We start from the raw sequence: 12,747 nt of genomic DNA on the forward strand, positions 1-12,747 counted from the left end.
CTTTTATTCCTGACCTAGCCAGAGACTAACATCTATCTGAAGCTTTTCGGGAAAGGTTAACTTTCCTGCTCCTAAGTCGCTGGCCATACTCAGTGTGCTCAGGATCAGTCCTGCTGTCAGTCTGAAACAGCATTAGCTGGGAAGTTAGCTGTGAGAAACTACAGAAGCATTCGGGCTTCCAGGGCTGCCACTGAAGCAGCTTAAAACTGAGTTGTGTGACAGCCTGAAAGAATAGATAGGGTGATATAAAAACTCTGCCATGGCTTCAGACAATAAAGACTGTGTCTCTCTTCTGATGAATAATGGCTCTTTGTTTTATTCCTTAGATGACAGGGCTGCTACAACTGCTGAGAACTATTCCAGTGCTAAATATATGGCTGTGTAATAAAGGCCCTGCAATCTATGAACTAGGACTGAATGGATACTTGAGTGAATCTTTTAAAGTGCAATGAATTTCTGAAGCAGCTCATAGTGACAGGAGGTGGAGGGGCAGTAAACTCCTTTGCAGATCCCTTAGCCAAAGGATGCTTTCCTTGCATGAGATGTAACCCAGGTTTCGCGGCTGCCAAGTTTTTCCCTCGAGGTGGCTCCCATGGACATGTAAAGTTTCTCGCTCCCAGTTTTGGACACTGACCTGCAAAAAAAGGGTGTTTCAGATGGAACCCCAGTGTTTGCTGGTGAGACACTGTACGGATTTTCTAGCAGAAATCCTGGAGACCCAGTCCTGGCAGACTCAATGGGAATGCAGCAGTAAACCCCATGTTCAGCTGTAACCCAGGGCTGAGAGCTCAATGGGATTTTGCTGGACCCCGTCAGAAACAGTGATAGTCTGGAGCCTGCTACGGTAAGGAGGAAGATGCTGCTTCTTACTGCTGCAGTGTTGCCAGGCTAGTGGAAGAGGCGATGTGCAGATATTGTTATCACTGTTCTGGAGTTCACTTCAGAGTCTTGCCAGATTAAACTTCCTTGAAATTACTTAATGTAGCGGCAAGGATTTGAATTTCCATAATGTGGCTTAGCACTTTTCTATTTTAGCTAATCCTTGCAGACAGACCTGCAAGCAAAAAGATCAAAAGACTTGAAAAAACTGGGCGGAAGGTTTGGAGTAGGGACAAGCCAAAGATGCCGTCGTTCCAGGGATGAGGAATTGTCTCGCACCTCCGAGGGGAGTGATAACAGCAGCAGGGAGGTAGGGCCATGTGTGGATGAAGCTTTGGAGGCACAAGTCTTTGTCCCCTTCCGTGGCTGGAGGAGGCACAAGAGTTCACGAGTGTCCCACGTCTGAGCTGCCCCGCGGTTCGGGGTTCAGTCCCTGAAAGGTCACCAAACTCTTGCACTGCGGAGACACGACCGCTAAAGATTGCTCAAATGAGCTGCCAAAGTGGCACCTATTGACCAGCCTCTATTTTAAAAGAGGGGAGGAAGGGGAAAAAGAGAGGGAAAAGAGAAACTCAGCTTTGCTGTTGAATAAACCATGAGCCATTGAGGAGCTGCGAGTCAGCAGGGGAGGGGTAGGGCAGCGCAGAAATGAAGGGGACGCAAACGTCATCCAAAAAATGAAGCGCAGGAGGAGCCTGGCTATTGTGTGACACTCTTGGAAACTTAATTGGAGAGTCGGTTGGTGGGAGGCCAAAAGATGTATACAATAAAAGGGAGACACTCGACCGGACTGAAAATGCAAACAAATTGGGTAGCACAACAGAGGAGATAAATTATGCTCATAAAATAAACAATGGCTGAGTGACACCGGATAAACAGTTACATATAATAACGCCACTGTTTGTCTCAGCCATCCTAATTGGGAGGCTGGGCAGCATCCGATGAAAACTCTGCGTTGCGCATTTTCCCTTTATAATGAGGAAGATTTTCCCTCCCCCCGAAAGCCTCCCCCGGTCCTATTTAGCAGCAAACTGAAAGGCCTGGTTTCATTCCACTTTCCCACAGCAAACTCATCCTGGCAGGAACTGCATTAAGGAGGACAAGTAGAAAATGATAATAAATTGAGGACTTGCTCTTATTTCACCTTGTGACAAATCTATCCAGTGGGTGACTCGGGGAGGGTGATAAGAGCATGGGCTGGGCTGCCGCTTTCCTTTGGACGCTTGGTCATGTGGAAAATAACCCCATTCTAGCCCTCACTCAAAAGGGCTTTCCTTTAAAAGTAATGCTTTTTAAAAGGCACTGAATCCTTATTTACACTGTTGGAAAGCCAGCAGCTCGCCTCCATCAAAGTGAACGTCACGGGTCTCATTCCATCATCTACTTGGACTGAAGAGCAAAAACAAAGGGGATGTCACACAAAAAGTGATACGGTCAAAGCCATTAATACAAGTGGGAGAACTTGTTAAACCTTAGCTTTTTTTTTTTTTTTTAGTGTGATACTGTATTGCTAATAAATCCCTGATGAGAATCTTTTGTTTCATTGAACTCCTCTCAAGTACAGCAGGGAAACACAGTGGTGCAGGGAATGGTGAGCATGAGGAAAACATGGGCTTAGTGACTTCTACCACGGCTCATTCTCACACTTTGAACCCGAGACCCTCCGCCCCGAAGCACATACTTTCAGCACTCTGTCTAGTTCGTAGCAGAGATGCGCTCTTACCCTTTAATGACTACCCAGAGCAGATTCCGCTTCCCAAGCTGGTTCATTGACCTGTGAAAGACAGAGGCTGAGCTTCAGCCTCAAATGTGTGTCTAAACTTTTCCCCATCTCCATCCTTAGGTATTTACATGTTTAATCTGTTTGAGCGCTTCATGCGTCTGTTTTCTTGCTTTTATTGACTTAAGAAAAAGAGAGATGGATCTCTGCTCATGGGGAGGCTACAGCCAAGGAAGGAACCCAAGGGGTGGTCAGCCTTCCTCGCCTCCGAGAGCGGTGAGGACCGTGCTGCTGGGGCCGTGCCGAGGGTCCTGGCGACTCCTGAGGTGTGGGTGGCAGCTCAGAAGTCATCCTGGGTTGCACAAAATTGGCTTTGCCTCCTAAAGAGGCTGGAAAACTGAAATACCCCTAGTTTACGTGTCTTGAGGGAGGCAAGGGATGCTAGATTGTTACCTGTCATTACTAAGGTAATTAATCGGTTATTTAAGTACGACTGATTTTCTTCCAGTGAAGCAATCAGAAGATGAAAGTCAATAGTGATTGATTCCTTTTCTAGCCACTTTGTAGAGGGGAAGTTGTTTGTGGGGATTGTGGTTATTGGAAAATCCTGCAATACCCCGAAAGCCTCTGACGCTCCCTGTTTGTAAGAAAACAAGTCGTTTTCCTGTTTGTTCCAATTTAAACCCCTTCCTGTCAAAAGCATTTTACTGGAACCAGACGCTGGACCGCTAAATGTTTCTCATGTCCAAAATACTCTTTTCTTCCCAGTTCTTTTTCATTTCATGCTTTGATGACAGGCCTGGAAGTTTGCTAGTACATTCATTAGGGGAGAGTTGGTCAGTATTTCTTCCCTGATATTTATTTTGCAGCTGAAAAAATGGCTATGTGTTTTTTCAGCTATAGTTTTTCAAGGGATATTTTTCTTTTGTCCTTTTTTATACTGAAATAAGCACATTTTTATGTAAGGTTGCAAAGCACAAACAACAGCGTATTACTAGCGATGATGAAAACTCAGCTGTTGCAGAATGGGTCATTTTATACTGACGATAGCGTGCATGAAATGCAAGCAAACCACTTGGCCCATTTGCAGCCAAACTCCTAAAATACCTCCAGCTTCTAATTTGCCTGAAAACTTTCTGCACGTTGCCATGACGTGCAGAGGGGAAAGTCTCCTGGGTCAGTTTTGCTGTATAAGCCAAATCACTTCTGCAGCGTTAGCTCATCTGCTCTGTCCTGACTTCCAGCTGTTTATTAGACTAAAGTTACGTCCTCTGGCCACGGAGGGCGGGGTAAGATTAATAGCTGAGAGGATTAATATGATTAATTATAAGAGGAGGAGCAGTGGGGGGTCTGGCAGGTGGACTGACTGGGCATCCTTTGCTGGGCATTGCTGGGATTTGGTGAGAGCATCACTGGGGCTGAATCTGGGGGGATGCAGGCACAGGAGCGGGGTGTTTACCTCTCTGTTTTGAGAATGTGACAGTGATGGGAAAGGTGAGGGGTTTGGGCTGGTGCTGTGATCAGCATGAGGAGGTCTCCAACCTAAAATGCCACCTCTTTTTATGGGCAGGCGGGCACCTAATAAAAACGGTATCGCAATGATGATGCGGTTTCCGCAGGATGATTAGTATGAAATATTAAAGAAGCTTTTTACAAACACAACCCAAGTCTCCAGCTATCCTCTGTGTAAAATGAGGGTGTTATTTCTAATTCCACTATATAGATGGAAAAACAGACAGTTAACAACTGTGCCAGAGGGCTTTGGTGGAAGCAGCAGGAGCAGAATCAAACCCAGGACACTGATCTGTATTTGGGGTAACACCCATTTGTGCTGCCCTGTGCGGGAATCAGGCTGGGTGTCAGTGCATGGATGCCCAGATGCCTCCGTGTTGTTCCCATGGGATCTTTTCTCCTGCTCCGTCGGGCCCAGATTTTACAGAGCCCTTCAGCGCGGGACTGCAGCTGGACATACGCTGTGCCTCAAGTCAGCAGATGCTCCAGCGCTTCACTGAATGAGGGCTTCTGTCTTCCTCAAGGAGCTGCTGCTCGTGGCATTACAGCGGGGCAAAAAGCATCATACGTAGCTGCTGGCAGGTGGAGAGGGAAAGCTGTAAAACGATGGGAAATGCGTCCCTTCGGCTTCACATGTTGTCTCTCCCTGACCCCCCCCAACTTCACAGCTAGGTATTAGGAAGCAGAAGTGCTAAGAGCACTTCCCTGTGTGCTGGTGGGGGAGGTAAAGTCTTCATTGCCACTTTGCTTTCCATGAGAAACAGTTGCTGTATGAAAAAGGGTCCGTTTGTACAGTAATTACTGGTGGAAATTTCTGGGTGGCTGTGCTCTCCCCTCCTCCTGCAGGATGATCACAAATGGGCTTTCCTTCTAGGAACAAAGTTGCAGCAAGACCATGGCAGATCCCAATTTCCTAGATTATTAATAATAACAACATAATTCTTTTTCTCCCCTGTTTCTCACCCACCCTGCGCTTCCCTTGTAATGAATTCTCTTCTCTTGCTGCAGACTCAGGCAGTGACACCAGCCTGATTTGTAATGTAAATAGGCAGCCCAGTGTAAAGGCGACCTGCAAGAGCACCGCAGGGCTCTAATTATAATTTTCATTAAACTCCTTCTGTTTACGAATATCCCAGCAATCTGGCATTGCAGCAGGAGCAAGAGGAAATTAAAGCAACACTACCGCTTAGCTACAGTGTCAGGGAGCGGGGACCCAGCTGTTGAGCAGAAACTGAAACGGGGTTCCTACGGACAAAGTTTTGAAGAGTTATTTCAGCTTTGGCATCCTTCCTCTCTCAAGCTTTTACCCCGGTTGCAGAGCTTGCATGTTTTTCCTTCAGAGGATCTGGCTGGAGCAAGTGTTTTACGCGTGATCTATTCGTGACCTAATTAAGGGGATCAGCTCCTAGAGCTCCCAGTGCCATGTGCAGGGAGGAGCAGGGGGAGAGCGGCCGCAGCAGGATGGGGCGGGTGGAAGGTGCAGAGCAGAGGGAGAGAGACCGTCAAGCAAAGGGGAGAGCGGGGAGCTCCATCTAGCAAGGCCTGGGGGGTTTCCCCAAAAGATGAGGGACGCAGAGACCGTTTGTCCACATGTGCTGGGGAGCGTTCTGCTGAGTCCAGGAGTGCTCTGACACGCAGAGCTGTGCAGAAGTGGGGGGTTTGCTGGCCATGCTACGTGGACACCAGGAAACTCTCACCCTCATATTCCCCCGGTTGAGAAAAACAGCTTCAGGTGCCTTTCTGCAGGTGTTTTGCCTTCAGAGAGGCATTTTTGTAACTCAGGCTACAGCTGACCCTTTGTGAGGTGAAGGTGCTGCAGATGCCAACCGTGAGTTAGATCCGCAGGGGACCAGTTCGTTCATAAGCTAAAGGCAGGGGATGTTCTCAGTGTCCCTTGGACACAGCGAGTCTTTCTCGGGCTGTGTGTGGACAGGACAGAGGAAAAACTGAGCTTGGCATTTTGAGCCTGAAGCAAGAGTTTCTTCCTCCTTTGAGAAACTGTCAGTAATATATTTAAGGCTGTAATTCAACTTTGGAGTGACCAGAGGCAAAATAAAATGGCGGTTTGCAATAAGTGCCTCTAAAATAGCAAAGATAGCCATAATTTTGTCTAAACTGGGTCTGTCCAGCTGGTATCTCATGGGCTTTATACACCCCGTGAGTCCAACCCCTGAATGATTTTAAGTCTTTCTAGTGCATGTGAGAGCTCGTGGGGATCTCTGAGCTGTTCCCAAACTGCTGCTCTGACATCCAGGAGACTCCAGAGAGCTGCATCATTAGCAGACAGGCTGGGCAGCCCTGGCCCAAGCAGCGCTTCTGTACGGCCTCGTACCTTCTGTGCAAGTCCTGCCGATGTGTTCGCTCTCTCCCTCCAGCAGCAGAGCTGGCTCTTTTAGCTAAGCAGACAATGCTTAAGATAGCAGGTCCGGAGAACATAGGGTATATTCCCGGTATCAAACAACCCCTTGGCTAATTTTTAAGTAGTTTCACTTTTTTCCTGCATCCCTGTCATGTGAACGAGCCCAAACTTTGGATGGCCTTCCCGGCTGAGCAGAGGCAGGGATCACAGAATATAATGGCCTGTTGGTAGGAAATAAATCTCTGTATTAGAAAATTAAATTCCTGCTGATCTCCAACACTGCTCTGCCTCACAGCCTTTATAGTGTTTAGATGGCTTCATAAATGGTAGCAGATCTCCCGAGGGAACTGGCTGGTGAGTTAATGGCACATCTTTAATATACTTCACTCACCAGGGAAATTTGTGCTACTGGTGGGAGAAGGTTCCCCCCAGTGCTAAAGCTGTCTGCCACGCCAGGATGCTGTTTGTGGGGCGCAGCGAGGATGTTTGCCCAGGTTCGTCTGAACGAGCTGGGCTAAGGTAGACTGCAAGTCCTCCAAAGGGCCAGGGAAAGGCAGGACTGCCACAAGTGTGGAGCCTGAGCCTGGGATAAGGCTGTGCCTTACGGAGCATCTGGCTGACAAAAATGTCAGGCACTTGTTGAAGAAACTCATTAATTTTTATGTCTGTTGCAAATACAGTCACGTCCCCTTTGTTCCAGCATGCCCTCTCTCTGCTGCAAAGCTGGAGAGCCAAAGCTGAGCTATGAAACGGAGGGAGGAGAAAATAGCTGGGGGGGTAGAGCATTGTGGGCACGACAGATTAATTTAATTATGTTTGGGAAACTTAGGTTTGAGTGTTGACGTAGGTTACAAATAAAACAAGTTTGTCATTCTTGTCAGAGTGCTTTTTTGCCTGGATCACAAAGGCACCTGCTTATTAATTTAGCCTGATTGCTAATCTCGGCAATCAGCAATCACAGCAGCATGCAGTACTTAGATGATATCAGAAGACGCGAGCAGGAGCGAAGGGAACAGAGCAGCTCGGGTATCTGATGCTGCTGCACAAACACCTCTCTGCATCCCCGAGGTCTGACGGAGCCCGGAGGCGAGCTGTGGTCCAGGAAAGCCAAAGGGGCCACAGGCTGTGGGGGGTGTACAGAGCACAAACCTCACCCGGCACGTAACTGACCCCGATTTGGGAGAAGTTTAGGCAATACAGGGCAATAATTTTACTGAAACATTCCTCCTAGGAAGCAGTCTTTTTCCTGGGAGCTGTATTCTCAGCACCATTCAGAAAGTCAGCGCTGGGCAACCTCTCCTCTCCTCTCCTCTGCAACGTTATCTGCAAGAGCCAGCTAATTAACCGGGCTGCTGGTCACCCCGTTGAGAGGGCTCTGCCGTTCGGTAGGGACCACGGGCTACAGAGTCGTGCTAGGAAAAGTACTGCCTGCTACTGCCTCACCCCTCCAGTGCCTGCTCTGCCCCGTGACGTATCCCTGCTGGTTTGCCCACTACGTGACCCAACCCAACACTTGGGGAAAAAAAAAAAGGTTTAAGAGGTTTGTGTGTATGAATGCTTGTGTGGAGCCCAGGTCTTCAGCCGAGCAAGGCTGGTGGCTGTACATGATGTACGAGGAATCCTCAGTCCTCCTGAAGCCTGAGCCTCAACTCCAGACACAAACAGGCTTCTGTGCCACTGAAGTGCCAGTCTCATCGCTTATGTTTAGCAAGGATTGTGCCTTTCCTGGAATGCTAAACAGCATTCTGGCATGTGGGACTGAATAATGGCTTATCTTTGCAGCTAGGATTTTTCTGAAAGGTATCAGCAGCAGAAATCATAGGGATGAAGGTCAAAGCAGCGGCACTCCTGAGAGCATCTTTACCAACACACAAAATGATGCCGGGAGGGGAGAGTCCGGACCTCAAAGGTGCCAGGCCAGGGGGAAGGAGGAGGTGAGGACTCAACGCCGAGCTGTTTAACAGCAGGATGCTCTGGGCTTTGGCGAGGAAGTTGTGCTGAACCACGCCGAGGGGTTAATTCTGCCCAGGCTCTGCCCAGGATGGTACTGGGTGGGAGAAGTCCTGATCCTCAGCTACGGCAGGGTGCAGCCTGGAAGCTGTGTTTGCCGGACCGTAACGCCCCAGGGGCGGCCAGCCCCTGCCGCAGGGCAGCGACCTGGTGTGGGGCTCGCGCCCGCGATGGGGACTTCTCCAGCTGCCCTGGGGGGGCCTTTGGCAAGCGTCCGTCTTCCAGGCCATCGCAGTGACCAGAGTTTGCTTCTGAAACATAAATGATTTAAAGATACAAGGTCATAAGGAGGCCTCTCTAATGTCTGAGTGAATAGAAGGGGTTTCAGCAGCTCCTGGGGAGGAAAGGGACCAAACCGAGCAGAGAATGGGGCTTATTGTGTCCCTTGGCCAGAGTGACCAAAGACGTCTGAGAGACAGTGACAACCAGAGACCTCCTGTGCAATTAGTCTCTTGACCTCTGTGGTTCAGCGAGGGATGCTGGCAAAGGAGCTGTGGATCACAAGGGCCCCGAAAAAGGTTTCCTTGACAACACTTACTGAAGAAAAATGAGATTTCATGAATGCAGCGGGTATTAGCACGTGAGATGCTGACTTCAGAAGAGACAAGGACGCAGCACCTTGCAGAACGAGCCCCTCGGTTAGGGGGATGTGAAGCAGTGGCTCACTGAACTGCTTTTTCAGATAAACTTAATTAAACAGTGATTACAACCATTAATATTTATTTAGAAATGCAGTCATTGTGGTAAACCCAGACTTATTGTTTAGTAATTTTTCTGCCCACCAAATCTCCACCTTGAATAACCACTGGCACAAAAGGGAATTTTCTGCTCACCGCTGATAGTTCCATCACACTGCAGCTTGGGTTTAGGATTCTTTAGATGTAGCATTGTTTCACCATTTACAAACGCAAAGCAATTGTATAGAAAGCCTATGTATAATAATATAATATATCATAATAATACCAATAATACAAATAATATCAATACCAATAATAATAATAAACAGAGCAGACAGGTGTTTAGTATTGCCAAACTTTGAAAGAACCAAAAATAAAGATATTTGTGTTGAAAAACTAAATAGACCTATTTCTAAATTATACATTTGAGGCTTTTTAATTTGTTCCTGCTGTTTCAGCTAGCGGGACTTAAATTTTCATCCTTCTATGATGTCTCATAGGGACAGCAGTGCTGTGACTTTGTCCTGAACTCAAGCCATCAACCATTGCACGGCCAAAATACCTCAGGAAATCAATGCAGGTTTTTCCTCAAGACCCCTGACCTTTTTCAGTGAAAGTCTGGGCCACTCTGATGGTGTTTGCACAGTAGACAGACAAAGAGCATCTTCTTAAAAAGCAAAACCAGTTGGCAGCAAATCAAATGCTGAATCAACGCGTCAGGAATCAGCCAGGCAGCCCTGAACATCGCAGGAGCGCAGTGGTGACCGAGCGCTGCAGCTGAGGCTCTTGCTCAGTTCAGGCTGGAGAGAAAGGAAATATAGGGGTTTCAGCTGCAAATTTTGTCTCTGTTGAAGCTGTAGATCTGCACGCAGGGGCCCGAGGCGGCTGTGAACACCACCGACCAAGGGCAGTGCAGGAGTTGGAGCAGTCTGAGGCTATGTGTCCTTATAGCGGTGAAAGACCAGGAGTAGCAAAAGAGTTTTCAAGTTGCTTTTTTGTCTAGGTTTCTGGGTAAAACATTTTTTTTTCTTTTTTGCGGAGTACCTCCGTTAAGTCCTGGCTGGCCCCTAGCAGTAGGATCAGCCTTCCCCATTTGCTCCATTTATTGCATGCCTGTAAATTTATTTCTAACATTTAATTTTAAAAAGAAATCTCTTATTAAACCTGAACTTGGAAAGTGTAACAGCAGGTTTGCTTGCAGGAACAGATACATATGGATGTGTGTGTGTAGGCAGGACATCCTCTTTGCGTATCTGTACTTGTCATCGGGCTTTCTGAGCATCTTTCCTGCATCTGTACGAGTCATGTCAACATCTTGAAAGTGTTATTTTGTGTCCCAATTGATTTCAGAAATGCAGTGAAAGACATAGATCCAAACTAAATAAGAATAAAGGCTTAAAAAGCTTAATAAACTAACAAGAGCAAATCTAGCTGATAACATGGCCTTGATAATAGGCTATAAAGGACAGGGAGTTAAAGAATTACAGGTAACCGATTCGTTCATCAGCATCCCTTCTTCCTTAGCAGTATGGAGGCACAAGGGGAACAGGTTGAACTCTCCAGCTTACCAGCATGACAGGAGCAACAGAAGACAAAGATGAGGGGATAGAAAAGATCTGAGGGACCAGAATTTAAACAAGCACCTCCCAGCCCATGTTGAATCAGCTCAGAGTGTCCTGCTGGCATCGACATCAGCCAGTGACACTGCCCTGCCAGAGCCATCGGAAACGCAACTGGAATGGTTTGAACCCCCCAACAAGAAACTGTTCCACATTTTGAGATGTTTTCTAAGACCATTTTCCTATTCTGCTCTGGGCTCCATCAGGCAATGCTCCCCTCCAGCTCAGGTACAGCCTCCCTCGCTGGTGAAGTTTTAATGGTGTAAAGACCTTGAGCATGTCCCGTCGTGCTGGCTCACAAAGGCTTTCTTTGCTCACTGTGTGTGAGCTACGTGGTAGGACTCTGTAAACTGCAGAACACCTTCTCTGCCTTTTTTATCTTTCCCAGCCATATAAATGAACGATGGCCCAACAGAGAGCTTTGGCTTGTTTTGTTTGCCTGGCTAACAATTGCTTCACATGGTTATTTGCTATTCCAGTTTCACTCAGATCAGCAGAAATGTGGTTTATTTCAGGAGAGAGATGTCTGCCACAACTATTCTGATTTTAGTACCACGACAAATCATTTAATTTAAAGAATGAAAGGTAAAAATGTTCTATGGGCTAGAGAAGCGAAAGGAGCAGAAGGAATCCTGTTTTTAATAAGAATAGTCATAAAGAAGAAAAACTTGTCCTCCCTGATGGAAAGGTCCTGTCAGCTTTGAATAGGTTGAAACCTGTGCCACAATATGTGAAATTTCTCTTTACAACCAATATCTCTAGAATATAATAGGCTTTCTCAATAGAATAGTGTGAATCATCGTAAAGAATGCTACACCAAGGATATTACTTTGCAGAAACTTGTCAGCAGCAGAGAAAGATGGCATTTCCCCTGCTCAACAAGAGGGATCCAAGAGAGGTTCAGTACGAGGGTGCAGATATATCGGTGCCTGTAGGCAGGGGCAAACCCTGTCCCTGCCATTTCTGAGCCAGACTGAAGGAACCAGGGCTGAAGGTACCACGACATTCTTCACATCCCAACCCCAAATCAAGGCCAGCTCCGCACAAACATCAGCCCTGTTTACCTGCAAATCTCAGCAGCATTAATGGGTAAGCTTTGCACACAGACCTGTAGTGTAATGAGTGAAATGGTTGTTTATCTATTTGTTTTTAGCAAATATTTCCTTAATTATGCTAGGTTCCTGGGGGAACAGGGTCAAGCCCAGGGTAGCTTCAGGCTGCATTTCTGATGGCTGGATTGCAGCACAGACTTGCTATCTGCATGTTAGTAATACAGTGTTAGTTTCATCAGTAGCATTTGCGCTTGTCATCAACACGCATCTTACAGAAAATTGCTTTAATTTTTACAAATGAGGAAACAGCTTGCCTGAGCTCGCACATCACACAGAGGCGTACTGACCCAGCTCCTGCTCCCCTTAGCTGAACCAGCAGACAGGCACAGCCGATCTCCCTATCAGCTCAGTCACACCTGCAGCTCCCAGGGACACAAAACCATAAAAAAATGAAGCGAAAGTGGCAAAGGAACGTAAATCAGGACAGAAACAACCTGGAGACAAGGGCAATCGCAGTAAGGAAGACAGAAGTATGACATGAAGCTAACTTCTGGGATCATGGGGAAAAACCCAGTGTGGCCAGGGACCGGAGACCTCTCTAGGAGCTGTGCCGCGATCTGAAGTCAGTGTAGATTGGCAGGTCCATCTCCAGGACGGTTGGGTACCTCTCACTTGCCACACCAACATCTTCCCTGGTCCAAACAAGCCAGGAAACGTCACGAAGCTGCGGAAGGACAAGCTTTCCCCTTTTCACACAGCCCTAATGGCAAATGTTCTTTTGTGAGAAGAAAACGCTTTTCCAGACATGGATGCCTGAGTGGGAAAACTCATGGCAGAAGGCATGGGTGGGAAGGATCTGTCTTTTTCCCCCTTTTCAGGGCCTGAAGGCAAGAGGCGAAGCTGAGCAGGGCGTTATCTC

At 47.4% G+C, this 12,747-nt stretch overlaps 1 protein-coding gene across 3 annotated transcripts in view; it reads left to right on the forward strand.

The window, feature by feature from the left end:
• NKAIN4 (sodium/potassium transporting ATPase interacting 4) overlaps window positions 1-12,747 on the forward strand; it is a 52,759-nt gene that overhangs the window by 10,924 nt on the left and 29,088 nt on the right. The gene's annotated exons all lie outside the window — the stretch shown is intronic.

Source organism: Gavia stellata, chromosome 20 (assembly GCF_030936135.1).
Source record: "Gavia stellata isolate bGavSte3 chromosome 20, bGavSte3.hap2, whole genome shotgun sequence".
Classification (NCBI taxonomy): domain Eukaryota; kingdom Metazoa; phylum Chordata; class Aves; order Gaviiformes; family Gaviidae; genus Gavia; species Gavia stellata.